This window comes from Tupaia chinensis, unplaced genomic scaffold, assembly GCF_000334495.1.
Source record: "Tupaia chinensis unplaced genomic scaffold, TupChi_1.0 Scaffold000416_1, whole genome shotgun sequence".
Classification (NCBI taxonomy): Eukaryota; Metazoa; Chordata; class Mammalia; order Scandentia; family Tupaiidae; genus Tupaia; species Tupaia belangeri.
In genome coordinates this window covers 2,915,477-2,941,039 of record NW_006159921.1, presented here as the reverse complement: position 1 = coordinate 2,941,039, position 25,563 = coordinate 2,915,477, and the positions used below count along the sequence as shown (strand labels likewise).

Sequence of the window (25,563 nt, the reverse complement as noted above, 5' to 3'; positions counted from 1 at the left end):
CTCTCTCTGGCAAGCTCATGCATCCTCTGGCAATAAAATGAAATTCTGTTGTGCAGATATACCACATTTTGTTTATCCATTCATCAGTTGGTGGACATTTATGTTGTTTCTATCTCTTGACTCTTATGAATAGCACAGTTGTAAACATTCATGCACAAATTTTTGTTTAAATGCCTTTTTTCAATTCTTTTGGGTTTGTAATCAGGAGTGGAATTGCTGAACCTTTTCTCTTTTATTTGAATGTTTTAGTTCTCAGGAGAATCCTTTTTTCGAAAAGCTTGACAAAAGCTTTCTTTACCTGCTTCAAAACGATAAACGAAGGTGGTGGTATTCCTTTCAGTTAGTGATTTTACTGGGATTGGTTTCAATCCTAAACTTTTCCTTAGGTTAGGTCCTGCCTCCTTCTCATTAGCAAGAAGTGATCTCCTGGCGGGGCCTAGGTGTTCTAAAGTTGTCATGGAAGCAAATAGGCGTGGACTCCTTGACCTAGAGACATACTGTCAAATTTCTTGACTCAATCAGAGTCCTTATTGTCAGTTCTGATTTCTTGTCTGGATTATTCAAGGAAAGCCTCAGGGTTATCAGTGTTGATAATTGGAGATTCTCAGCGTCTGACTTCAGCTCCTGCTTCAGGATATAGGGTGATTATTATTCTGTGGCCACTTGGAGGACAAATGTAACACTATTTCTTCCATTTTCCATAGTGTGGTCTAGAATGACTAAGTTTAGAAATATCTTAGCCCTTTTGTTTTTATATGTGAGTTTGAAAAATGATAAATGCTTCCTGGATTTTTCTAGCTGGATTGGTGTGACCTAGTAGAAAGAATACCCACTCTGGTTCCGACAGAGCTGTTTAAATCATGCTACTTCCTAGTGACATGACCTTGACAAGTTATTTAAACTCTTAGAGGCCCACTTCCCTCATTTGTAAAAGTAGTAGTTAATACTATCTGTAAAAGAGTGTCTTTCTTTTGGCTGAGACCCTTCAAAATGCTGGGAGAAAAAGGGTGGCTAGCTGATCCTCTTGTTCTCCCAAACGAGGTGCTAGAACACATATATAAGATTTATAGGGGGGACCAGCAGATGGCATAACAGTTATATCACTGGACTCTCACGTAGTCAACCATGGTTCAAGTCCCAGACCTGGCGGCTTAAACCTCACACTGTGCGTGTGCATGCATGTCCAAGATTCTGAGAGGAGAATGGATGAGAAGGGATTGCGGCGTGGCCATTCCCCACTGGGGGGTGGTGGTGTAATTTCTTGCTTTCTGTCTTTCTGTCTCTCTCTGTCTCTCCCATGAGTACACAAGCCCTATAGCAAAAACCACTCTTTAAAAAAAGAGATTTCTAGGGGCCAACTGGTGGATAGTGGTTAAGGCACTGGACTTCCACATGTCTGATTGTGGTTTCAGTCCTGAACCCGGTGGCTTGAAGCTCAGTCCAGGTGCATGTGTGTGTGCCCAAAATCCCGAGAGAAGAATGAAGGAGAAGGGATGCCCCCAGGGCGTGATTTCTTACTTTTTTTCTGTCTCTCTGGTGAGTGAACATACCCAATAGCAAAAATCTCTCTTTAAAAAAAATAGTCTTATAAAGAGGCACCATGGAACCATTTTGGTTCCTACCTAACTTAAAGGTCTAACTAAGGCTGAAACTTCAAAGACCAAAAGTTGAAATTAGCCTTTTATTTTATTTTTATTTTTTGCTATAGGGTGCACACATTGGCTAGAGAGTGAGAAAGAAAGTGAGAAATCACCCCCTGGGAAGATAGCCCTTCCACAATCCCAACCTTTCTACTCTCCTCTCAGGATTTTGGGCACATGTTGGGTCTGTGGCTCATACCTTGCAGTCGGCCATGTGGGATCCAGCTGCCTTAACCTCCATACCACCTGATGGTGAGACATTTTTTAGATAGAGTTGTCAACAAGATAGTTTTATTCTCCTCTTGGGGAAAACCAAAAGAACCTTTTACTTTCACTACAAACTTAGTGAGAATGCTCCAAGGAAACATTAATTTATTATTTTTTCCTAGAGAGAGATTTTTGCTATAGGTGCCTGTGCTCACCAGAGAGACAGAGAGACAGAAAGCGAGAAATCACCCCTCCCAGGGGGGTGGCCATACCACAATCCCTTCTCCTCCATTCTCCTCTCAGGATCTTGGGCACACACACACACACACACACACACACACACACACACACTTCATGTGAGTTTTAAGTCACTGGATCTGGGACTTGAACCACAGTCGACTACGTGGGAATCCAGAGACATAACCATTACTCCATCTGCTGGTCCTGGAAACATTAATTTTTGAAATTGATACTAAGATGGAGAGGTATGTTTTTACCACTCCTTTCCAACATTTTATTAGCAGTCCTGGCTAGTGTAATTAGGCAAGAAAAAAAAAAAGGTGCATAGATTATAAAAGAAGAAATAAAACTGTCTCTATTCAAAATTGATATAATTGTCTATATAGAAAGTTTCAAAAAATTTGGGAAAAAAATCTTCTAGAGGTGGTAATAAGTGAGTTTAGTAAGATTAAAGGTTCCAGGTCAAAAAATATAAATCAGTTGTATTTTTATATGCTAACAGTGAGCAATTGAAAATTAAAATTTTTAGAAGTACTATTTATAATAACATCTAAACACATGTAATATTTTAGGTATAAATCTAATAAAATTTGTATAAGATCTGTATGCTGAAAACTATAAAATACTGATGAAGTAAAAAAGACCTAAATAAGTGGATGGTGAATGGATTGGAAGACTTATTATTGTTAAAATGGAAATTCTTCTCATACTGACACACTGATTCACTGCAATACCATTTCAGCCAAAAAAAAAAAAAAAAGTTTTTGTAGAAACCAATAAGCTAATTCTAAAATTTGTATAGAGGGGCCAGCAGGCCAGCAGGTGGTGTGGTGGTTAAGGTGTTGGATTCCCACATGACCAACTGCAGTTCACTACTCAGACCAGCAGCTTAAAACTCACGCTGGGTAAGTGTGTGTGCATACCTGAGGAGAAAGAGAAGGAATTGCAGTATGACCATCCCCCCCTTGGGGGGTGACTTCTCACTTTCTCTCTGTCTCTCTTTGGCGAATGCATGCCCTATGGCAAAAAACTAAAATAAGTAAATAAGTAAGTAAAATTTATATGGAAAGCCAAAAGAACTAGAATAACCAAAAGAGTTTTGAAAAATAGCAAAATTAGAGGACTCACACTCTCTGATTTCAAAGCTTACTCTAAAGCTGTGGTAACCAAGGCAGTTAAATGTTTCAAAAAGATATATACCGATCAATAGTTCGCATGGAAGTCCAGAAATAGACCCACACATATATGGTCAATTGATTTCTAACAACAGTACAAGTGAGTTAATGGAGAAAGGATAGTTTTACAACAAATAGTGTTAAAGCAATTAGACATCTACATATGCACTGACCTATACTTTGTACAATGTATAAAAATTAATTCAGGCTATAGACTTAAATGTAAACCCCAATAATGTAAAATTTTTAGAAAAAGGTAAGAGAAACTCATTGTGCTCTTGGGCTAGGTAAAGATTCTATAGTTACAAAACTGAAAGCATGATCCCCAAAAGGAAAAATTCCTGTATTAGGCTTCATTAAAATTGAAAACTTTTGCTCTTTAAAAGACACTCTTGGGACCACCAGTTGGGGTAATGTCTGTGTCGCTGGACTCCCATGTAGTTGACTGCGGTTCGAGTCCTGGACCCGATGGTTTAAACTCATGCCTGGCGTGTGTGTGTGCATGCCCAAGACCCCGAGAGGAGAATACAGGAGAAGGGATTACAGTGCGGCCATCGCCCCTGGGGGATGATTTCTCACTTTCTGTCTCTCTGTCTCTCTCTGTCTTTCTGGGAAGCACATGCGCCCTATAACAAAAACCTCTCAAAAAAAAAAATCTAAAAAAAATTAAATAAAAGACACTCTTAACAGAATGAAAAGACAAACCACTAACTGAGAGAAGATATCTGATGGGGCCAACAGATGGCATAGTAGTTTCATCACTGGACTCCTACGTGGCCAACCATAGTTCGTGTCCCAGACCTGATGTCTTAAAAATTATGCCAGGCCTGGGAACCAGCAGTTAGCGTAATGGCTATGTCGCTGGACTCCCACGTAGTCAACCGCGGTTCGCGTCCGGGACCCGGTGGCTTAAAACTCACGCTGGGCGCGTGTGCGTGCATGCCCAAGATCCCGAGAGGAGAATGGAGGAGAAGGGACTGCGGCGTGGCCATCCCCCTGGGGGGTGATTTCTTGCTTTCTGTCTCTAATGTCTCTCTCTGTCTGTCTGGCGAGCGCACGCGCCCTATAGCGAAAATCTCTCAAAAAAAAAAAAAAATTGTGCCAGACCTGGGTGCATGCGTGCCCAAGATCCCGGGAGGAGAATGGGGAAGGGGTTGTGGCATGACCATCCCCACCCTGGGGGAGTGATTTCTCACTTTCCCTCTCACTATCTCTGTCTGTCTCTCTCTCCTAAATCACACGTGCCCTGAGACAAAAACCTCTCAAAACAAAACAAAACTTGAGAGAACATATTTGCAAAACACTTATCTGATTCATGCCATATAAAGGAAACTATCATGATTAAATTTAAATAATACAAAACATTTTAAAAAGAATTATTTACTTGGAAATAAAAGTCATTCACATTACCTAGGAAAGCAAATTTATATAAAATTATGATTCTTAGAATGATTATCAAATATTATGATGCTATATACTAACAATTTTCTGAGGCAGGTTTAGAAATAAACTTTATAAATCTGGAAATAAAAAGGAGACTCAAAACTCATTATTAACGCTGACAGGTGGCATGGTGTTTATGGGCTCTAGACTCCCACATGGCTGACTGTGGTTCAAGTCCTGGACCTGGTGGCTTGCTTTCTCACTTTACCTCTCTCTCTCTCTGTCTGTCACTCTGTCCCTCTCTAGTCAGATTTTAAAATAAATAAATAAATAAGTGGATAAAGTTAAGTAAAATAATTCTTAAAAATTATTTTTAAAAATCCTCAATATTAATAAGATAAATGGCTTGATTTTAGAATGGGCAAGGATTTGAATTAACATTTCAACAAAGAAGATAAATGAATGGCAAATAAATATATGAAGAGATGTTTATGGCATTAATAATTAAGAAAATGCAAATAAAGCTCTACGATACTACTAGGCATCTATTAGAATGGTTAAAATGAAAAAAGCAAATGGATAATTTTAAGTGCTGGTTAAGATGTGGGTGCTAGTAGAAATGTAAAATAGTACAGCTTCTGTGAAAAATAGTTTGGCAGTTCCTCACGCTATGACCCAGCAATCCACAATTCCACTTTTAGGTATGTACCCAAGTAAAGTGAAAACTTAGCTTCCTACAAAAACCTATATATGAATGTTTATAGTGGGTTCAGCCATAATTGCCACATCCTAGAAATAAGGCAATGCCCTTTAGTTACTGAAGAGATAAACAACCCCTGGTACATCCAAGTGAACAATAGGACTCAGCAATAAAAAGGAATGAGTCTGGGGCCAGCAGGTGGTGTGGTAGTTAAGGTGGTGGACTCCCGCATGGCCAACCATAGTTCAAGTCCCGGACCCAGTGGTTTGAAATCACACAAGGTACATATGCATGCCAGGAGAATAGAGGAGGAAGGAAAGGATTGTGGTGTGACCATTCACCCCCGGGGGACTGATTTCTCACTTTTCCTCTTGTCGCTTTCTCTCTCCATTGAAGGCAGTATGGTGAAAACCTAAAAAAAAAAAAAAAAAAAAAAGGATGAGTCCTTATAACAATGTCAATGAATCTCAAAAACATGGAAAGTGAAAGGAGTCAAACCCAAAGGCTACATGTAGAATGAGTCCATTTACATGGCAAATAAGAGATTGGTGGCTGGGGCAGATAGCAACACAGAAGTAAAATGCAGCACTCTGTAAGGCTGTTCCACATGAGAAGTTTGTTGGTTCAAGTCCAGATGCCTCCCTGAGTATGATAGGGACATGGGTGCCTATGATCTGGGTTTACTAAGGCTGAAGGTGGATTGCAGAGTCAAAGCCTTGTTGGGGGTACTGTCTCTCTCTTGCTCATAATAACAGAGAGCAAGAGAGAGGGAGAGAGAAACTAATGGCTACCAAGGGCTAAGAGTAAGGGAAGAAGTTGATTATAAAGAGAGTGAAAGAAATTTGGGGGAGAGGGGCAACAGATGGCATAGCAGTTACATCACTGGACTCCCACATGGCAGACTCTGGTTCAATTCCCAGACCCAGTGGCTTGAAACATGCCAGGCATGTGTGCACGTGCGTCTAAGATCCCTGGAGGAGAATGGAGGAAAAGGGATTGTGGCATGGCCATCTGCCCACGGAGTGATTCCTTACTTTCTCTTTCACTGTTCCTGTCCCTTTCTCCAGTGAGCGCATGTATCCTAAGGCAAAAATCTCTCTCAAAAAAAAAAGAAATTTGGGGAGCGATGAAGCTGTTCTATATCTTGATTGTAGTTGTGATTATATTACTATATTCAGTCTTCAAAACTCTTAGAATTCTACACTAAAAAGGTGACTTTTACTGTGTGTAATATATACTAAAATTAGAATAACTATAGTTGAATGTAAAGGGAAAAATGTGGGTGTTGGAGGGTTGAAGATGAAAAGGCCAGACACTGGAAATTATATTTCTTTGGAGAGTTGTGGTGTGATACGCGTCCAATTCCCCTTGTGGAGGAAAGTAGGCCATGTTTTCCCCTCACCTCAAACCTAGTAAGAAAAGCTCCAAATTGACCACCCACTAAGACAGTTTGAGATGTGCCACCCATGATGGGGAAGACACAGACGTCGGAACCTTAACTCAAGCTTGAAAGAGAAGGAAGAGACTTCATTCAAGGGGCTGGCTGAAGCAGCCACGGCCACAGAGAAATCACTGTGTGGAATTGTTGCATTACTGTATGAAGTGCCAGATGGCTCTTGGAGGAGTAAGGTTGCTTTAGAAGGACCTTACCTACCCAACTTCCTGCATGGGGCAAAGAGAAAGAGGTGGAGGGGATACTGTCAGGTGCCCAGCTGAGGGGCCAGGGAGCCATAGCAGTTAGCCTAAGAGACCTCCTACCTAAGGCCAAGGATGGAGTTGGTGGGCCCAAGAGGGGAGCTTTAGGGACCCTGCTGAATCCCACAGCCACTGTCGGCCCAGACTCTTCCTTCCCTGTCTTTTGTCCTCATCCATAATTTTTGGGGACAAAAGACAGCTGACTGAGGTGGGTGGAGGTAATGAGAGGGCCTCTTGAGGGAGAGTCATCAGTCAAAACTAAGATTCTGGAGGGTCCAGTCCAGAGAATTAGCTTCTAGAACTTAATAAGAGGAAGGTGAAATATAATGAAAGTCATTATTTTTTTTAAAGATAAACATGAATTATTCACCAAAGATCTAAATTCTGATTTATTACAGCTTCAAATTTATCAAGGAGAAAGAAATATTTTTTCCCTTTCAGTCTCCATCTCTGGAGGGGAAGTAGGACCTCGCCTTGCTCAGCGGTAGGAACACTGAGTGTAACGGTCACCTTTGAGGGAGCAGGAGGGTGAACTGCCCATGGGCCAGGGTGCTAAACAGTGTAGTTATTTACATACATCTGCCGTGAATGAGAATGCGCTCGTGCCTCTGCTGCCTGAACCTGGCGAATAGTCCTTTCCAATGGAGAAAAAATATATACGACCTTTTGTGATGTTCTTAATGTCAGCTGTTCCATTCCTTTTAAAGGATGTTAGTGGTCTAATCAACTTAGATGCTGACTTTAAAGTCTGACCTTCACGTGACAGTGAGGGGGTAGAGTTCTTTCTGAACCTGACTGGGGAGGGGCTCAAGATGAGATGACCAAGTGACCGAAGAGTAAAACCCAAGAATGGAGTTGAGACCGTGGCTTGACTGAGCTCCCGTGTCACTTACTCTTTTGTCTCAAAGGGCTACATTAGTGCCTCACGACAGGGACCTTCTGGAGGCTCAGTCACTTTCAAGGTGACTGGGATATCATTGGCCAGGCTGAATGAAGTAGGTGACTCCAGTCCTCAGGGAGAGAGGGCCTCAAATGTCTGAGCTCATTCTACTGGGAAGACGACAGCAGTGTTTCGTCAACCTGAGGAGTGATGTCAGATTTAATTTTGCTGTCAAGGGCTTCGTATGTCTGGGATGAAGTGTACTCCAAAACCTAAATGACTCTTGTTGTTATTGTCCCTGAGATGAGGTCTTTTGTGATCATCTTTCAGGATCTTGGGTATGGCTGCCTGTCCCCCCAGTAAAGGATGCTGGACTGGCCTGAGCTGCTATTAAGGTAATCCATGACTCTTTGTCTTAGTGAGACTACATCTTCCCTGAAACTTGACTTCAGACCGAGGATGAGAAAGGGAAGAACGTGAAAAACGTCTTACACCTGAATGCACCCCCATTTATTTTAGCCCTTATTGTTTGGCTGGTATAGTAATTATTAAGTTATGTGCTTATACCCCCATTTTAGCCAGGATTCCTTTTTGTGAGTGTGAGAAAACCCACATTGAGACTCATGTAACTGAAAAGACCAGACAGTGGGAAAACTTCAGGCATGGCTGGATCCAAGTGTTCAGACTACGATGTCAGGACTCATTCTCTGGTTTTTCTCTCCTTGTTTCTGGTTAACTTCAGTCTCACGAAAGAGGAACCCTTCAAATCTCCATTCTTATTTTACCTCTGTTGCTAGTAGTTCCAATTCCAGCGCCAAGTGGACTCACTTTTTCCCAAAGCACCAACAAGCCTGCAGACTTGAATCCTATTGGTCTTTTGTGGGTCACATGCCCATGCTTAAGCCAATGACTGCATTCATGATATTGAGCGGCCAGGCACTTCTTCAGTCTTTTGACTCAGAGCAATGTAGTAGTCAGCTCCAAATGAACCACAAGAACCAAAAAGGGGTGCCCTAAAGAAAAATCAGGGTGTTTCCATCTGTGGGAAAGGGATGGGATGCTGGGGAGAAAACCACAGTTGTTAAGGGAAAATTGTGGGTCTGCCTTTTCAGGACACTGTCAGTTTGGACAAGTTATTAAGTGTTGTGTTAGTCTCCTTGTTTTTAAAACCAGGGAATTAGCAATACATACGATTAAATGAGGTAATCTATGCAAAGAGCTATGTGTAAGTTAAATTTAATATAGACCCCCAGTTGAATGTCATTTGTTACAATATAATAGCATCAATCATTATGTTTATTATTAAAGCTCTCTGATAATAAATTGATCTCTGTATTCTGGTGTGTAGTATAATGCCTAACACAGGAAAGACACAGCAAATGCCTGTGGAATAAATGAATGAATGAATAAGGGCACAGGTAGACCTTGAAATCATCACACTCTTTCTGACTACAAAGAAAGCAATACATAACATTTAGGTCAATTTAATTTTCTCATTTTGAAATATGTCATACATATAGATGAATGAATCAAACATGTAAGTACATCCTAAAGAACAATAATGAGGTGAGACCCAAGTGACACCCAACCAGGTCAAGAGTGAAAATTCACGTCTCTTCCCAATTGCAATCCCTACTCTCCCCACAGAGCTATTATCCTAGTGTTTTGTGATAATTATTCTTTTATTTTAATTTATAGGGCTACTATCTATCCCAAAGTAATATGTTATTTGTGTGTGTGTGTGTGTGTGTGTGTGTGTGTGTATGTGTGTGTTTTTAAGATAGTCTTGCTATATTGTCATCCTCCTGCCTCAGCCTTCCACACAGCTGGGACTACAGATGTGTGCCACTAAACTAGCTTTTTTTTTTCTTAGAGTTTTGTTATAGTGCATGTTCACTTGCCAGAGATACAGAAAGAGACAGAGAGACAGGAAGAAATCACCTCCCCCCCGGGGGCATGGCCACATGGCAATCCCTTCTCCTCCATTCTCTTCTTGGGATCTTGGGCACGCACACACATGTGCCTGGTATGAGTTTTAAGCCAACGTGTCTGGGACTCAAATCGCAGTCAACTATGTGGGAGTCCAGCAATGTAGCCATTATGCAATCTGCTGGTCCCCAAATCAGCTGTTTTTGAAGGATGGGTCGGCATCTAACTTGGTCCTCCCACTGGTCTCAGCCTGTCAAGTAGCAGCATCAACCAGTGTGTTAGCAGTGTTTTAGCTACCATGGCTAAAACAGTTTTGTCTTTAAACATACACACACACACACACACACACACACACACACATACACACACACATGATGTCACTGTGCCAAGCAGGTGGCATGGAGGTTAAGGTGCTGGATCCCACATGGCTGACTCCACAGTTCAAGTTTCAGACCTGGAGGTCTAAAAATTATGCCAGAGGGCCAGTGGGTGGCATGGTGATTAAAATGTGGTAGACTCCCACATGGGTGACTGCAGTTCAAGTCCCAGACATGATGACTTGCTTTCTCACTTTCTCTGTCACTCTTTCTCTGTCTCTCTCTGATGAATGCCTGTGCTGTATAGCAAAATTTTAAAATAATAATAAATAAAATTAAATAAAAAGAAAAGAAAATTATGCTGGGTACATGTGCATGGCTAGCTAAAATCCCAAGAAGAGAATGGAGAAGAGGGGATTGAAGCATCGCCATCCCCCTGGGTGTGATTTCTCTTTCTGGTGAGTACACATGACTTATAGCAAAAACAAACAAACAAACAAAAAACAGAGCAAAACAAAAAACAATTTATTGACAGTGAATTATAATATGAATATTCATTTCCATTTGACATCTTTTGCTTCAGTGTCACATTTGGAAATTCTTCTATGTCCATGAGTAAAACTGTAGTTTATTCCTTGTCAGTGCTACATGGTATTCCATTGTATAAGACATGTATTCTAGTGTTAATGGACACCTGGCTGCTACCAGTAATGAACTCTGAACATTTCTGATGTTTCTCCTGATACTTGTGTGAGAGTGTCTCTAGGACTTACATCTGAGAGTAGAATGAATGTACTCAATAGGTAAGGTGTGCATATATTAAATTTTACTTGATAAGAAACTTTCTGTGATTGCTTTGATCAATTTACACTCCTAGCTGCAGTGGATGAGCCATCTATGCCATTTACACTTTCATATAAATTTATTTTATTTATTTTTAAAATAATCCTCTATTAATTTTATATGCACAGAAAGTGCATAGGCCATAAGTGCAGAGCTCCATGAGTGATCACAGAGTGAACAAATCTGCATAATTACTAACCTGGGTTAGAAATAGTGGGTTAAATGACACAAGACGACTGTTACTATAAGACAACAGTGGTTTAATATATGCCTAAAGGTATTAACTACTATAGGATTGACTTCCCACTGTAAACAACTAGAAAATCAGACCAGTAACAATGTGTATGCGTTGGACAATAAAGCATAGTGACCGCTGAGAGAAAGGCAACCAATGACGAAGCTGTCATTGCCCACCTTATTGACTATGGGTAGTTTCCAACTGAAGCTTAAGGATGGCTACCCAAAGGAAGCTGGACATTTTCTCTGAACTGACAGGATAGATATCGGAATTTGGGAAGCCAAGGCACCTCAACTTTGCAAGGTAGAGTATTGGAAGTGAGGTGGCCGTATAGACAGAGAGAAAGAAAGGTCCAGAAATGTGTAGGTAGGTCTTCAAAGATCTTTGGATTAAATACTGATCAGCTCATGTATGGGATAGAATTCTACAAAGCTGGGGAAATAATCTCTGGAAAGCAATAAACTAAACAATTTCAGGAACTGGGAGTAGTCCATGTTTCCACAGTCAGAGTGGAGGTGCGATGCGAATCCTGGTCCTGTGGGCAAAGAATATTAAAAGAACTTAAGATACGAGAAAAAGATAAGATGGAAATTAAGATCTATGTAGGGAACAGCAGGTGGTGTAGTGGTTAAGGTGCTGGACTCACACATGGTTGACTGCGGTCTGAGTCCTGGACCTGAAGACTTGAAACTCATGCTGGGCATGTGTGTATGCGTGCCCCAAATGCCGAGAGGAGAACGGAGGAGAGGGGATTGTGGCATGGCCATCCCCACTGGGGATGATTTCTCACTTTCTTTGTCTCTCCAGCAAGCACATGCGTTGCCGCTCCGGCAAGCACATGCGACCTATAGCAAAAATCCCCCCAAAAAAAAAAAAAGAAAACAAAAGAAAACAAAAAACAAAAAACACGCACATCTATATAAAGGAATTAAAAATGCCAGGAATCGGGACCAGCAGTTAGCGTAATGGCTATGTTGCTGGACTCCCACGTAGTTGACTGCGGTTCGTGTCCCAGACCCAGTGGCTTAAACTCATGCCGGGCAAGTGTGCGTGCGTGCCCAAGATCCCGAGAGGAGAATGGAGGAGAAGGGATTGCAGCATGGCCATCCCCCCTGGGAGGTGATTTCTCGCTTTCTATCTCTCTGTCCGTCTCTGTCTGTCTGGCGAGCGCATGCGCCCTATAGCAAGAAAAGAAAAACCTCTCCAAAAAAAAAAAAAATGCCAGGAATTATAAATATACAGAAAACACAACAAGCTTTTCCCCTCAGCTTTTAATCTGCCAGAAAGATAATTGACTGCTTAAAGTATAAAAAAAAAAAAAAAAAGGAATTTTATGGGACCAGGCGGTAAGGGAGTTAGCGTAATGGCTATGTTGCTGGACTCCCATGTAGTCGGCCCTGGTTCAAGTCCCGAACCAAGTGGCTTAAACTCACGCCGGGTGCGTGTGTGTGCATGTCCAAGATCCTGAGAGGAGAATGGAGGAGAAGGGATTGCAGCATGGCCATCCCCCCAGGGGGTGATTTCTTGTTTTCTGTCTCTCTGTCTCTCTCTGTCTCTGGCGAGCGCACACGCCCTATAGCAAAAACCTCTCCAATATATATATATTTTGGGATTTATAGCATATATAGAAGTAAATGGTATGACAAAAATTGCACAGAATGGAAAGAGGAACATGAAAATATACTGTTGCGAAATTGTTACACTAAATATAAAGTGAACTGGTATTTAAAGACAGACTGTGTTATGTGAAAAATGTATATTGAAAACTCCAGAGCAGCTACACACACACACACACACACACACACAGATATGACTTGAGGCAATGTGGAGGTTAAAATGGAATCATCAAAAAATATTCAAGCAATTCAAAAGAAGCTGGGAGAAGAGGATGAAAAAAATAAAAGATGGAAGAAATGGAAGATAAATAGATGTACATAATATAACCTTTCACATATCTCAGCCTTCTTTAATGTATTTCATAACTTTTGTGTAGAATTCTTGCACCTCTAATGATGATTTACTCCTAGGTTTTTGCTTTCTAATGCTGTTATAAATGGCATCATTTACAATTTAATTTCATGTTGCTTACAGCTAGATTACAGAAATTCAGTTGATGTTTGCAATATTTATTTTAGTTCTAACAGTGCATGTATATTCTTTTGAATTTTTTATGTACACAGAAAATATGGCTTCTTCCTTTACAATTCATATACCATTCATTTCTTCCTCTTGTCTTATTGCATTGATCAGGATATCCAGCATAGTGTTTTTGGTAGATAATATTTATTATGTTAAGAAAGTTTATTTTCTGGGGGCCGGCAGGTGACCTGGTGGTTAAGGGTGCCAGACTCTCAAATGGCCAACTGCAGTTCAAGTCCTGGACCCGGTGACTTGCTTTCTCACTTTCCATCTCTCTCTTTCTTTCGCTCTTTGTCTCTATCTGGTCAAATTAAAATAAAATAAATAAAGTTAAATAAAATAATTCTTTTAAAAAAGAGGAAGTTTATTTTCTGTTCCATGTTTTCTTCCAGTTTTTTCCCCCTTAAATCAAGAGTGGACGTTGAGTTTCATTAAATGCTTTGTATTCACTTGTAAATAATGACCATATAAGTTTTCTCCTTTATTATTACATTTAGGTAGAAATTTTACATTGATTTATTTTCAAATGTCAGATCAATAATTGCTTTGCTCATGATATATTATCTTTTTCATATTAATGTTAAGATTGATAATACTGTGTTTAGTATTACTTTTTTAAGAATTATTTTATTTAACTTTATTTATTTTTTTATTTTAATTTGACCAGAGAGAGAGTGAGAGAGAGAGGAAAGTGAAAAAGCAAGCCACTAGGCTTGGGACTTGAACCACAGTTGGTCATGTGGGTGTCCAGCGCCCCTAACCACCACGCCACCTGCTGGCCTCCTATATTTCTTATTTTTTAATCTATGTTCATCACAGGTAAGAGTTACCTGAAATTTTCCTTTTTTATACTGTCAGATTTGGTTATCAAGTTAATGCTAGATTTATAATGTCAGTTGAGGTAATGGGACCTCTTTTGAAATATGTTATGTACAATTATAATTATTTATTCTTTGAATGCCTGGAACTCGCTGGTGATGCCAACAGTGCCTGGAGTTTAATATGTGGGAAGGTTTTAATTTACACATTCAATTTCTTTCATGATTCTAGGATTGTTTCTATCTCAGTCAGTAAGATTTTCCTGAGGATGTGTCTGCTTCTCGCAAGATTTTAAATGTAGTGACATAAAAAATTTCAGCAGTGTCCCTGTATTATTTTGTTTCAAAGTCTGTAACCTCTGGATTTATGTCACTATTTCATCCTTGATTTTGTTTATTTATGCTTTATCTCTTTATCTTTTGGTCAGTCTTACCAGAGGTTTGTAATTTTATCAGTCTTTTCAGAGGATCAACATTTGGCTTTGTTAATGTTTTCTATTGTGTTTATTTTCTGTTTCATTAATTACTACTCTCAACTCAGTTGTCTCATTTTCTGTCTTTCTCAAGTTTACTTTGATGATCTGCTCATAACTTCATAAAATGGATGTTTACCTTATTAGCACTTAGTTTTTCTTTCTTTCTTTCTTTTTTAAAAAAAAAAAACTTAGCACTTCAGGCCATGCATTTCTCTTAGGATCGTTAAGCTCTGTGCCCAGATTTTTGCTATGTACTTCCGATATAGTTCTAATCTTAATATTATCTAAGTTTGGGCTGGTCCGTGACGCAGTGGTAATGTTCTGCTCAAGAGAAGTTAAATCTCATGTGGTGGTCACAGGCAGAATCCTTTCTGGAGACTGCGGTTTGAATCCCTGGGTCAGTCAGCTTGAAACACATTGGGTCCACACATGAACGTCCAGGATCTGACGGACTAAAGGAAGGCAGCTGTGGCCCAGCCAGTCCCTGTGGAGGTTGCTCCTCTCTCTCTCTCTGTGCTGTGTGCATGCACACATTCTGTCACGAAGAATGAAAAGAATTTCTAATCTCTTTTTAAAATTTTTTTAAATTTCAAGTTCTTTTATACATTGCATCCCATTATTTAGCTTGCAAAGTGAATATTCCAACATGTGTGCATTTCTCGCCAGGCCAGTTGATAATACTATAAAGTTATCTTCAACAGATAATACCCCCAATTTCTAATTTCTATTGTGTTTTCTTCTTTGACCCCTTGGTTATTTATTATTACTATTGCTAGAGGGTGCATGTGAGAGAGAGAGACAAAAAGAGCAAGAGAGAAAGCACCCTCCTGATGGGGCATGGTTACACCACAATCCCTTTTCCTTCATCCTGTCAGGATTCTGGGCATTCATGCACATGCGTTTTGTAAGCTTCCAATGTGTTTCTTAAGCTTCCAGGGCTGGGACTCAAACCAATCAGTCCTGTAGGATCTGGCTTTCTATGCTCAGCACTTCACTGCTGTCCTATGGGGCTGGCCTGATCCCTTGATTATTTAAACTTCCTTTTTAGAAAATGGTTTAGTAAGAGAGATGCCCTTGATGGTGCCTCCCCACACTATTATTCCCCCAACCCAGCCTTCTGGCCAGCCAGTGTCCTGGGTATACCCACAGGCAGACCTCCATGTTCTGATTGGCCCAGGTTCTGAACCCAAGGCCTCTTCTATGGCTCCAGTATCATGCAGCAGCTCCCTCCTATCTGTGCCAACACAGCTGGGCCTAAAAATGTGTTTTCTAACTTGTAAGTAGTCACACATTGCTTAATAATGGAGCTAGATGCTGAGAAATGTGTCGACAGCATTGAATGTACACAGAGTGTACTTATACAAACCTGGACGATACAGTCTCCTACACATCTGGGTATATGGTCCAGCCTATTCTAATCTTATGAGCCCACCATTATAATAGCAGACTTTTAAGAGTTTGTGAAAAGTGGAATTAAAATTTGAATTTATTCACGTATACATTTTACATTTTGAAATCTATGCATAGATTTTTAACAATACATATTTTCCGGGAACTTTTTTTTAAAAGATTTATTTATTTTGTTATTTACTCATTCATTTTAATTAGACCAGAGAGAGACAGAGAGAGAGAGAGAGAGAGGGAGAGAGAGAGGAAAATGAGAAAGCAAGCCACCAGGTCCAGGACTTGAACTGTGGTCGGCCATGTGGGAGTGTCCAGTGCCTTAACCACCACACCACCTGCTGGTCCCCCAGGAACTTTTTGAAGACGCTTCCTCATATATACCATTCATCATTGATGGAAACATTGCTTTGCAGTCCATGATTATATTTGGGGATTTTCTATTAACTATTTGGTATTGATTTCTAGCTTAATTTCATTGTTGTCAGAGAATGTGGTCTATATGGAAATCCTTACGAAATGTATTGAGATTTACTTTATGACTCAATACTTAGTCAACCTTCGTATTAGTCAACCTTTGTAAAGATTCCTAATCTGTCTTTGAAAAGAATGTGTTTCTCTGGTTGTTGGGTATAGGATTCTAAGTACCTCGGTGGTGGCCATGAAGATGCACCACTCAACTCTTCGGCTACCTTTGTCAGTGGGGGTCACAGACATTGCAGCTCTGCTCTCCAGCTAGGAGTCACAGTCAGCTTGCAGCCCTGTCTGCTCCTCCTCTGGATCCACCAACTCCTTTCTGCTGAGGCCACTCTTCCTCTGGGCTTCTCCCCACCAGTAACTGAGCTCATTTGGGGGTAGCCATGCAGGCCCATTCCTGTGCAGTTTTAGACTCCTTTAATGGGCAAGTCTGATGAAAAGGCCCCTCACCAATGTGGCCATGCCACTTACAGCACCACACCGCAGTCTGAGATTCTTTCTCCCCAGTTCTCCTTCCTGGTCACATCAGCATTGTGGTCAGAAGACCTCTCTGTCTACGAAAGATCTCCGGCTTCCTCCCCTTTGTTCTTCACAGGCAGTTTCCCCAATAAACCTCTGGCACATCTAATCCCATGTTGGCGTCTGCTTCCTGAACTGATGTACCCACCATTAGGACAGTTGTATTAAATGTGTGACTCAAGACTTCTGGGTTCTTCCTGATCAAATTTTTTCCTATTTATTCCTAGAAAAGGTGTGTTAAATGTCCTACTGTGATTACTGATTTATTCCTCTTTTTAATTATCAATATTTACTTAATATATTTTGAAAGCTATTGAGTGTGTAAATTTAAAACCAACATGTCTTCCTGTGTAACCGATTTGTTTAACATCTTGATGTGACCATCTTTGTCTCTAGGGATACTTTATACCTTAAGCCAATTTTGCTTAATATATATACATATTTTGGAGCGTTTTTTTGCTATAGGGTGCATGCGCTTGCCAGAGAGACAGAAAGCAAGAAATCACCTCCCCCCGCGGGGGTGGCCACGCGGTGATCCCTTCTCCTCCAGTCTCTGCTCAGGATTTTGGGGAGGCATGCACATGCGCCCAGCGTGAGTTTAAGCTACTGGATCCAGGACTCGAACCACGGTTGACTACATGGGAGTCCAACGACATAGCCATTACACTATCTGCTGGTCTAGTTTTGCTTACTATTAGCCTAGCTATATCTAGAACACCTTTTCATAGTATATCTTTTTCCATAATCCCACTTTCACACTCTTTATGTAAAAACAGTCCTCAACTTACAAAGGTTTTTTAATTTTATAATGGTACAAAAGTAATATGTGAGGCTGGCAGGAGGCATGGTGCTGGGGTGCTGGACTCTCACATAGCTGACCACAGTTTGAGTCCCAAATGTGTAGGCTTGCTTACTCACTTTCCCTCTCTCTTACTCTTGCTGATAGAATTAAATAATAATAATAATAATAATAATTTTTTAAAAAATAGGGACAAGCAGATGCCATAATGTTTACGTTGCTAGACTCCCACGTAGTTGACTGCAGTTGAAGTCCCAGAACCAGTGGCTTAAAACTCACACTGGGTATGTGTGCATGTGTGCCCAAAATTCTGAGAGGAGAATGAAGGGGTTGTGGTGTGGCATACCCCCTAGGAGGTGATTTCTTTCTTTCTGTCTCTCTGGAGAGTACACATGCCCTATAGCAGAAATCTCTCAAAAAAATTAAAATTAAGCAATTCTTTAAAAAAAGTAATATGCATCCAGTAGAAGCCAAAATTTGAATTTTTACCTTTTCCCAGGCTAGAGGTATAGGATATGATACTGTCATGATGTGGGGCACTGGGCAGCTAGCTGCAGCTTGCAGAGAGTCACATGATCACAAGGATAAACAGTCATGTACTGGGCTCAGCAGGTGGCGTGGTGGTTAAGTGGCTGGACTTTCACATGGCCTACCATGGTTTGAGTCTGGACCTGGAGGCATGCTGTCTCCCTCTCCCTCTGTCTCTTTCTGGTCAAGTTGAAGCAAAATCAATCAATCAATCAATCAATCAATAAATCTTTTAAAGAAAAATGGTGTACTGTGTTTTGAATATTGTTTTTTTTGTTTGTTTTTACATCTATCACATCTATAAAATGCTTCATCTGTATACAGTATTCAGTATATTATTGTAAAGTAAGTTTTTGTGTTAGATGATTTTTCCCAACTGTAGGCTAATAAAATTTTTTGAGCAAATTTAAGGTTGGATAGGAATGCTCAATAGGTTTGGTGAATTAAATGCATTTTCAACTTACAATATTTTCAACTTATGTGGGTTTACCAAGATGTAACCCCTGCATGAGTCAAGAAGCATTTGTACTGTTGTTTAAGATTTCTTTCTTTTTTTAAATTAAAAAAATTTAACTTTATTATTGTTATTTAGTTTGCTATCAGACATGTGCACTCAGAGAGAGACAGAGAGAGAAATTGAGAAATCAAGCTGCCAGGTCTAATACTCGAATTGCTATCAACTATGTGGGAGTCCAGCATCTTAACCACCATGCCACCTACTGGCCCTAAGATTTGCTTCTTAGGAATAGTATAGGATACATTTTCTTTTTTTCTTTTTTTAAAAGAAAATCTAGGGCCAGCAGGTGGTATGGAGATTAAGGCACTAGATCCCACACAGTCGACTAGATAGTTCAAGTCCTGGACCTGGTGGCTTAAAAATCATGCTGGGTACATGTACATGTGAGCCTGAAATCCCGAAAGAAGACCGGAAGAGAAGGGATTGCAGTGCGGCCATCTCTCCTATGGTGTGATTTCTCACTTTCCTTCTTGTGGTCTCTCTCTGATAAGCACATGCACCCTATAGCAAAAACCAAACAAACAAACAAACAAAAAACAAAAACAAAAAAAGAAAATTCATCCTAACAAGCTTGTTATTTTGGGTGGAACATTTAGTGCATTTATATTTGTCATAGTTATTAATATTTCTGGGTTTACAGCTATCACATTTTTCATTTTGTTTTATGTTCCCTACAAGTTCTATTCTCTCTATATACTTTCTTGTTCTTTTAGATTGATTTGCTGTTCTTTTCATTTTTCTCCACTGCTTTATGAACTGCTTCTATTTGGCAAGCAGTTTCTCTAGAAATAGCAGCAAATAATTTACTAACACCAATTACTTAATAATTGCACTCTTTTTTTGAAAAAAATATAAAAAATCTTACAACTTCCATTTATACCTTCCTGGCCTATATACTGTTATTGTTAGGTATTTAATTCACCAATTTTTTTCCAAAACCCTAAAAGTCTATTATTATTGTTGCTCTACACACTCAGTATTTCACCTATTTTTCATTTTTTTGTGTACTTTTTTTTCCCTCTGGATTCTCACACCTGCCATCTGGACTCATTTTTTTCTTGCTAGAACTAAAGGTTTGTTGGTACCAAATTCTTAGTTTTTTTTTTTACATGCTCTTCCCCTTTTGGTATGGATATGTAGAATTGAAAATGACAATAAATTTCTCTTACCACGTTGAAGATATCAAACATTGGAAAAAAGAAATGTTATACACTGTAAAGATATATGTGATTAAAAAATATATTTTAAAAAATCGTCTTTCCCTTTCAATTGCTGCCAATGAGTGGTAAGTTGTCTGTAACTCCATCTTTTCTCTTTTACTGTTCTTAAGATATTCTTGGGAACCAGCAGTTAGCGTAATGCCTATGTTGCTGAACTCCCATGTAGCTGACTGCAGTTCGAGTCCTGGACCTGGTGGTTTAAACTCACGCCGGGCGCGTGTGCGTGCATGCCCAAGATCCCGAGAGGTGAATGGAGGAGAAGGGATTGTGGCGTGGCCATACCCCCTGGGGAGTGATTTCTCACTTTCTATCTCTCTGTCTCTCTCTGTCTTTCTGGTGAGTGCACGCACCCTATAGCAAAAACCTCTCAGAAAAAAAAAATATTCTTGTTGTCTTTGGTGTTCTATAATTTCACAGTGATGAAGATAGATGATAGGAAGATAGATAGATAGAGAGAGATAGAGATAGATAGATAGATAGATAGATAGATAGATAGATAGATAGATAGATAGATAGATAGATAGATAGATATTGGGTCATTGGGAAAGTCATGGTGCATTTTTTGCCTAGAAAAATAGGTCTTGACTTTCCCAACGACCTAATAGAGACAGCCATAGATACTGTCACATGTGAGTATTCTAGTACATCAGTCCCTTGAGTTCTTTTTCTCTACGTCTTTTTCAAAATCACTTTATCTTTTTTTATAGTTTTTTTCTTGCATATGTTTTCATGCATCTATTTTATTTTTATTAAACATATTATGCATTGTTATTCTATAGTCTTCCTCTTATTCCAGGACCTGAAGTTCTTGCAGTTGTTCCAGCTATCTGCCGCTTCTTGTACTTAGTTCTTAAATACCTTGTTCCACTGGTGGCTAGTTAGTTTCTGTCATTTGACTTTAAGCTGATCATTTTCCTTGACATCTTCAATGTGGGAATGCTTTGAGGGCTGCGATAAATTTGGTTTCTAAGAGGATTCTCTTTTGCTGCTGCCAGGTTCTGAAGGCATTACAGTTCCTGGGATCACTCCAGTTACATTCTCCACTTGAGGTATCCAGACCACCCAGAGTGTGGATTTTTTGCTATAAACTATGTCATGGCCAGCTTGTGGTTTGTTTTGTGGTGATGACTGGCACATGTATCTACACACACATACACACACACACACATCTTCAGTGCTGGCTTGAAACAGATTCTCTTTGCAATCTCCAGGAGAGTGTGAGAAGTGTTTCTAAATGTACGCTGGCACTAAGGCCATGGCCTTTGGAGATGGCTCATCTTTTTACTGGGTGGTCACTTTTTAGAGTCCCCTTCTTTGACCTCCGGCCTCATCCACTTTTTCACACATCCTGTGAGGTCATGAATACCAAAGCTCAAGTTCACCAGGTTCAGCAAATGCCCTTGGAACACCATGTACTACCTAGATCTCTGGACCACCCACGAGAGCCCTGGACTCAGAGTCTTAATGTTTATGCTTATTCACTGATGCTCTTAAAAAATTATTATTATTTTTTAGAGGGAGATTTTTTGCTATAGGACATGTGCACTTGCCAGAGAGACAGAGAGACAGAAAGAGACAAATCATCCCCCAGCAGGGATGGCCACACCACAATCCCTTCTCCACTCTCTTCTTGGGATTTTGGGCATGCACGCACACGCGCCCAGCGTGAGTTTTGAGCTGCCAGGTCTGCCACTGGAACTGCAGTCGATTGTGTGGGAGTCATAGCCATTATGCTGTCTGCTGGTCCCAAGACCAATTTTTTAATAAGTATATTGATTATTTTTAACCCAGAATTTTCCGTTGTTTTTAATAAGTATATTGATTCTCTTGCCATGTTTCCAGAAATGGAAATCAGTTTTATAAAAGAAGACGCATGTTTTACATTTCAATCGTCTTCGTTTAAATAGTACTGATATATAGCACCCACTGGAAATGCACCGGTTTTTGTAGATTGATCATACTGTGTATTTGAAAAGTACTTTTAACTTTTTAAATTGCTTTCACGTGTACCTGTGGTTCTCAAAGGAGGTGGTACTACCCTTCGGGGGAGGAGGGGTTTGAAAATCCGAAAGAGTCATTTAGGTTGTCTTTATGAATGGGAACCATTATCAGCATTTAGCAGGGAGCAGCAGTTGCTAGACCTCCTACAACATATAGGACAGTCCTACCCAAAGAAAAACTGTCTTGGGTGGGGCCAGCAGGTAATGTGGTGATTAAGGTGCTGGACACTCCACATAGCTGACCATGGTTCGAGTCCCAGACCTGGTGGCTCACTTTCTCACTTTCCCTCTCTCTCTCTCTCTCTGTCTATCTCTGATCAAATTAAAATAAATGAGTGAATAAATAAAATAAATAGTTTTTTTAAAAAAAGAAAAACTGTCTTGTGTCTTGTATGAATTTTGAATGTCCAAGGGGCATTCAAAGATTTACTGTCATACCTTGTCTTGTGCCATAATTTAGGGGATTATTTTAATATTTCACTTCTTTATTTATTTAATTTTATTTATTCATTCATTTATTTTAATTTGGCCAAAGAGAGACACACAGAGGGTGGGAGCGAGTAAACAAGCCACCAGGTCCAGGACTTGAACCATGGTCAGCCCTGTGGGAGTGTCCAGCACCTTAACCACCATGCTACTGGTGGTCTCCAATATTTCGCTTCTTAATAAGGCCCAGTTTTATTTGTGAGACTATCTTCTTCACTTTCCCTCCTTTGATAATCTTCCATTTGTCTTGGCATGTTACTCTTACTTCAATTAAGATTATAGCCCTCTGTTTCTTATCATAGGCAAACAAGTCTGGCTTGTTATCTTTTATCCTAACATTAGTTTCATTGTGGCAAACACCTGTACCTCTGCTCCTTGACCTCCTTCTGTTCTAAATCCAGATTAATAAATTCATTGTAACTAGTTGCTATGTCTCACTCCTTCACTGCCTTCTAGTGGAATCATGCCAGGGTGTACTTGGATTGAAGTACAAATGTATATGTATTTATTTATCCTTTAAATTATACTTCAGAGGTTTTTTTTAGAAATTATATTCGTAGGTATATTATCTATGAATTTTATTTTGGTGTAGTAAAAAAAGTCATTACAGAATGTTTATTCAAACATTAGGTTTGATCAGATCTAACAGGGTCAAGAACATAGACATATATGTTATTCTCCTAAAAATCCTACTAAGGGGATACTTTTCTTTTTGTTCTTTTTTAAAAAATTATTTATTTAATTTTATTTATTCATTCATTTATTTTAATTTGACCAGGTCGAGAGAGAGAAAGTGAGAAAGCAAGCCACCAGGTCTGGGGCTTGAACCACAGTTGGCCATGTGGGAGTCCAGTGCCTCAACCACCACATCACCTACCAGCCCCTCTTTTCTTTTTTATTCACAGCAGAGTGCATGCGTGTGTGCACATGAGAGAAAGAGAAATACCTACCACAGGGCTTGGCTGGGGAGCAATCTCCTTCTCCCAGTCCTCCAGCCTACCAGGATCCTGGGCACTCATGTGTGTCCCTAGTGTGTTTTTAGCCTAAGGAGCTGGGGATGCAAACCTCCATCGGCGTGTACCACAGAGGCTGGATCTTTTCATTTCATTTTAGTAAGGGAGGATACTGGCACTCAGAAAAGTAAACAACTTGCTTAAGGTCACCCAGTTCCTTAGGCTTGATTACGAGTGGCTGGTCACACCTCTTCACACCACTGACTTCTCACAAAATGTCCGTCTGTGTTGTCGATGAGGGTGCATGATGTGGCCATGACCAAGTCCTGTCCTGGGTTCTGTGTGACAGTCAGAGGTGCGTAAGTCGCAGTCCCCGCTCTCTAAGAGGAGTAAGAAGATTCAGGTGAAGCTCAGTGACGGAAGCTAGGTGTGGATCCCGGACTGACCTCCAGAGACCAGGCATGATAGCACATGCCTGTAATCGTAGCTGGCTGGAGGTCGGGGCAGAGGACTGTAAAATGGCAAAACCCTGTCAAGAGTTCTAATTCTCTCTTCCTCTTCCTTCCCCCTTTCTCTCTCATTAAAAACAAAATAAAACAAACAAACAAACAAACAAAACAACTACTCAACCTCCTGGCACCATTGGTAGGACCATGGAGTTTGTATCACAGTTACTCAGTGCTGCTGTTGTAATAGATGGTGCCTAGCTGCATGTATGTGGCTACGTGACGATAAAACTTTATTCACAGGGAGCCGACAGGTGGCGTGGTGGTTAAGGGCACTAGACTCCCACATGGTTGACTGTGGTTCGAGTCCTGGACCTAGAGGCTTGCTTTCTCACTTTTCCTCTTTCTCTCTCACTCTATATCTCTCTGATCAAATTAAAATAGATAAGTTAAATAAAATAATTCTTTAAAAAAATCCTTTTATTTGTGAAAACAGGTGCTGGACCAGATTTGGCCTGGGACTATCGTTTGTCTATTCCTACCCGACACGATACTGTCTTTCTAAGTACTCAAGACAACCAGAGACCAGGAAAAAAATGAAGCTTAATTGTAATTCTCCCCTTCATATATTTCTGTATTTTTCTGTATTTCCCAAATTCTCTAGCGTGTATTGTTACTTTTGTGTATTACTTTAACATGTATGTATTTATTGTTACAACTCCTTTTAGTTATTTTCTGGGAGACGAGTATTCCATAACATATTTCTGTAGTTCCGAACAGACAGGACACAAAGGCTGTATTGAAATGGGTCTCCTTCCCACCTATGCTCCAAGCCACCTATGTCCCTGCCCCGCAGGTAACCATTCTCCGCATTCTTCCAGAGATATGTTACCCACAGGCTGCAAGTTAGCAGGGCTGCCATGTTGCACAACTCCAAGGGACACTGTTGATATTGAGCTCCTGGGGTGCCATTGACAAGAATGCAGTGGAATTGTGCCCCCTGGAGTGATGCGATGCAGCAGGACATCCAAAAAATGCTTAGTCGGTGTGTGTGTGTGTCTACGTGTGTGTGCATGAGAGAGAGAAAGCGAGAGAGACTTCCAAATATACGTACATACATATGCTTGTAAATGTGCATTTACAAATGTATGCAAACATACATGCACATTTTTTCTACTGCCCCTTCCCTTCGTAAAATATTTACTATAGGGCGTGTGTACTTGCAGGACAGAAAGAGAGAAAGTGAGAAAGCACTCCCTACAGGGGATGGCCACGCCTCAATCCCTTCTGCATTCTCCTTTCAGGATTTTGGGCACGCATGCACATGGACTTGGTATGTTTTTCAGGCCGCTGGGTTTGGCACTTAAACCACACAGTTGGCCTTGTGGGAAGCAGCTGCCATAGCCACCACGTCACCTGGCGGGCCCGAGGATGGCACATTGTACACACTGCTTTGCACTTACCATTTTTTGGTTTCACTTAATGATATTTTTTTTTTTTTTGATAGGTTTTTCACTATAGGGCGCATGAGCTGCCA

The 25,563-nt window shown here is 40.3% G+C and overlaps 1 long non-coding RNA gene across 2 annotated transcripts in view; it reads right to left on the bottom strand.

Moving 5' to 3' along the window:
* The window catches only part of LOC102487852 (uncharacterized), a 32,579-nt gene that overhangs the window by 3,101 nt on the left and 3,915 nt on the right, over positions 1–25,563 (bottom strand). The window contains exon 3 of one of the 2 annotated variants that reach the window (XR_335432.2): positions 5,709–5,757. The exons of the other annotated variant lie outside the window; for it this stretch is intronic. This is a non-coding gene — a long non-coding RNA (uncharacterized LOC102487852). The remainder of the gene's footprint in view (positions 1–5,708; positions 5,758–25,563) is intronic. 2 annotated transcript variants of the gene reach the window in all.